The following is a 3884-nucleotide window of genomic DNA, read 5'->3' as shown; positions in this document are numbered from 1 at the left end:
CAGATCAGTGCTACCTGATAGAACTTTCTGCTATGTTAGAAACATTCTCTGTGCTTCCCACTATGGGAGCCACTAGCTGAGTGTGACGGTCGAGCACTTGGACTATGGCCAGGAGCCCGAGGCACCAAATTATTTTATTTAAATTAATTTAAACTTAAACACCCCCTCATGGCAACGGCTACCATGTTGGACAGGACAGCTGGGCTTGGAACCTGCTTGAGATTCTCTCTCCCCCCTTCTTTAAAAAAAAAAAAATATATATATATATATATATATATATATATAATCATTTTTAGGAAGTTCAATTACTGGTAGTCTTTATAGTCTAGTCAGAGGACCTCCAAATTTCGAGAAGTTTCCTGATTTGTTCATACTAATGAGTCTCTTGGCCCATCACCCTTGATTGGACCAGAATCCTCATCAGCTTAGATACTAGGAGATCATGGGACCCTGAGTAGGAACTGTGGGGAACTTGGGGAGGCACTGGGGGAAGTTGCAGGACAGGCTAGGGAGGTGGGTGGGAGGGAGATCTGTCCTTCACCTACTAACCAAACGCGCGATCCTCCCCTTCAGCTTACTTCCCAGAGCTCTTTTCTTCCCACGGCCATGGATGGTGTGACAACTGAAAACAGGAACGTCAAACTGAGGGCAGAGGAGGAACTTGGAGGTGCTGGTAAGTTGCACTTTCCTTCCGAAGTTGGCAGCTGTGGGCATACAGATAAGACCCCTCCAGGGGGTTTTAGTCCCACCTGAGCTACCAAGAGCAAATCTTTAAGCCTCTGTGAGCTCCGTTTTCCTTGTTGGTTAAATGGCAAATAATAATAATGTCCATGTGGAATTATGCAGCTCAAATAATAAAGAAACAAGTTTTCCTCCCCAGGCACAGAGCACCTGCTGCGTACCAGGTTCCAGGGCAGGCGGTTAGTGCGCATGTCCTTACCCAGATGTCACAACAGTTCCCAAAGGTAGGCATCGTTATTTCCACTTTACAAGGAGGCAGTCAGGGGGGCGAAGGCCCCTGCTTACCCCCCGGACTCCCCCTTGCTTTATAAACTGTAAAGCCCTGGACTGTTGTAATTTGTTGTTATGATTCTCTGGAGTTCTTCTCAGCCTGTTCCCTGGAGATTTCTGCTAGAAAGTTCTAGAGCACTGCACGGTGCATTGAGCAAATTGATTTAACTTATATTTGTTGAACACCTGCTGTGTGCTAGGTATGGTGCTGGGGACTCAGCAGGGAACACCACAGACAAATCACCCTCAAAGAGGATACATTTTTGTGTGGGAAGACTGACAAATAAACCAAGAGCAAATATGCCCTGTGATAAGTACTGGGAAGAAGAATTAAATAGGGAAGGGGTTGAGTGTGATTTTATGTCCAATGGTCAGAGAGGGCTGTGTGATAGGGTGACGGTTGTGGTCAGCAGCAAGATATCGGGGTCTATCTACAAGAACGTAATCCGTGTAAGGACAGACCCTGAGCTCTGGCTCATCCCTGCAGCTCCAGTCCCCAGCAGAAGTTCTGGTTCCTGGGAGGTACTCAATAAATATTTGGTGAGTGAGTGAATGAACAAGCAGCCATTGTCTCAGATGTGCTGGGGAAATGTCCACTTTAAGGTAGGCATGGGCTTTTCAATTCGGCTCCTACCAGCCGGTGCTTAAGGAGGACCTTCTGTGTGCCAGGCACCATTCTTGCCTCCGTAGCTGCACAAGGACCCTTTCCCTTGGAGCTTCCTGTGTAGCAGAAGGGGGAGGTGTGGGGGGCGGGAGAGGGGAGGAGAGGGAAAGAGGAGGCACCAAAGAGAATAAGGAACAGCAAGGGGTTAAGTGCAAAGAAGAAGAGTTTCAGGGTCAGAAAGGAGTTCAGCAAGTGTACTGCCTGACTTTTTTTTTCTTGGTGCAAAAAATAGCTAGTTCCGCTTTTTGGACTGAGACTCGCTGAGTCAGGGGTTCAAAGAGAACAGCCTGAGGATGGGAGTGGCAGATGTCATCTGCGGCAGATGGTGATGCCCCAGGGACCAACCGTGGCCTTGAAGATGCTTCCCTCCACCCCTTCTGGCTCAGAAATCAAGGTCAGGGGCAGACAACCAAGCTCAGTCCCCTGGGGTCCCGATCCCAGCCTCTCAACCAGGCCAGCCCTTCCCGACAACATCACCCGTGTTCCACCCTTGGACTCCACACCAGGCTCAGCAGAGTCTCAGAGGCCAAGGGTGTGAGAAGAATCATCCCAGCATCTGTTATTAACCATTATTTCCATTCTTTTGGCCGAGCTTCCCCCTCGGCCCCAAAGACTCTGGGTCAGTGTTTCTTTCGGCACAAACGACCGATTTGCCCAGGCCTCTGTCCAGCCTCACTAAAGAAGAGTATGATTATTAAAAGAACAGATTTTGCATTCCATCTTTACCCCAGAAGACATTGCCTTGATCCCTAAAATAACTCCAGATCTCCTGGGTGGAACTGGTTCGTTCCTTTTCATCTTTGCTATTTTGCAACTGTTTATGGAGACCATCACCATAGCGATATTATCAGAGCAGGTCAAATGAAACTGCAAACCCTTGGGTTGTTATTGGTTTTTCCTTTGTACCTCGGAACATGACTTTTTCACCCCAAACCAGCTCTTTCATTGCTTATGAGCACTTCAGTTCTCAGCTCCAAGTCCGGAGCAGCCCCTTCTGACCCGATTCACAGAGGTGGTCCACACTGGGACGAGGGCTGGAAGCATTTGAGCTAAATTTCCAAACTGGAAAACATATTTACCAGAAATCTCCTTTCCTTCAGATAAAACTTGGGTCAGAGATTCAGGGTGTTGAAAGAGGCACTAAATAAATAAAAATCTGAAGGACCTTCAGTGTTTGGTCCACGGAACATGGCTACAGAGTTCAACAAATAAACACAGCTGGTGCGGGGTGAGCCCGTAGCAAATGCTTATCTTCGTGATTATTTTTTTTTTTATGATCACCATCTTGGGCAAAAGCCTTCATTATAGCATTCTTATGCCCTGCCGGTGGGGTTGTGAATTTGTATGACTTTCCTAATCGAGAACTTGGCAGTGGGTAGGAAAGACCTTGACCATGTGCCCGTCCTTTGATGCTCACGTCTACTTGTGAGTTCTAAAGAAATAATGAGGGATGTAACCAGAGGAGTACACACAAACACGTTTGTTGCTAATAATGGAGACAAACTGGAAATGACCTGACTGTACAAAGTGAGGGGGCTGCTTTAAAAAAAAATCATGGGGCGCCTGGGTGGCACAGCGGTTGAGCATCTGCCTTCGGCTCAGGGCGTGATCCCGGTGTTATGGGTTCGAGCCCCACATCAGGCTCCTCTGCTGTGAGCCTGCTTCTTCCTCTCCCACTCCCCCTGCTTGTGTTCCCTCTCTCGCTAGCTGTCTCTATCTCTGTCAAGTAAATAAAGAAAATCTTTAAAAAAAAAAAATCATGATCTATCCATACAGTGGATACTAAGGCACCATTAAAAACCATGCCGTGGGAGAATCTTTAATAACGTGTAAAATATTCATGATGTGTTATTAGGTGGGGGGAAAGCAGGCTACAAAAATATCCCATTTTTGCAAAATATTTATATGTGTGCAACAGACCAAAAAAAAAAAAAAAGATCGAAAGGATACCTTCTAAAAAGACAATGGCGATGGTTTCTTCGCTATTTTTCTTTTTTTGGTGCTTTTATCTGTCATTTTTCTACAATAGGCAGGTATTCCTGTAGCCAGATGTTTAAAATGCTATTTTGAAGAATCATAAGCCACTGTGCCTTTTCAAATCCTCTCTCTGATGGTCCTACTGGGCAGAAACAGAGTCTTATTCCTGTAGCTTCCTTGCATAAAGCTCATGAGACAGGCGGTCCTCAATGATCTCTTATAGTGGTTGGAA

At 46.3% G+C, this 3884-nt stretch overlaps 1 long non-coding RNA gene across 2 annotated transcripts; it reads left to right on the top strand.

Annotated features, from left to right (window-relative positions):
- The first annotated feature begins 351 nt into the window (after positions 1-351).
- On the top strand, positions 352-3297 carry LOC117796684. Of its 2 annotated transcripts, XR_004621291.1 has the most exons (5): positions 352-454; positions 574-673; positions 881-965; positions 1499-1551; positions 1908-3297. It is a non-coding gene; the product is annotated as an uncharacterized LOC117796684 (long non-coding RNA). The 2 variants fall into 2 exon arrangements; XR_004621290.1 differs by lacking the exon at positions 352-454 and having other exon boundaries at positions 502-673.
- The last annotated feature ends 587 nt before the right edge of the window (positions 3298-3884 follow it).

This window comes from Ailuropoda melanoleuca, chromosome 2, assembly GCF_002007445.2.
Source record: "Ailuropoda melanoleuca isolate Jingjing chromosome 2, ASM200744v2, whole genome shotgun sequence".
In the NCBI taxonomy this organism is placed as follows: domain Eukaryota; kingdom Metazoa; phylum Chordata; class Mammalia; order Carnivora; family Ursidae; genus Ailuropoda; species Ailuropoda melanoleuca.
Note: the sequence above shows the minus strand (reverse complement) of the source record. Positions and strands in the feature narration are given on the sequence as shown.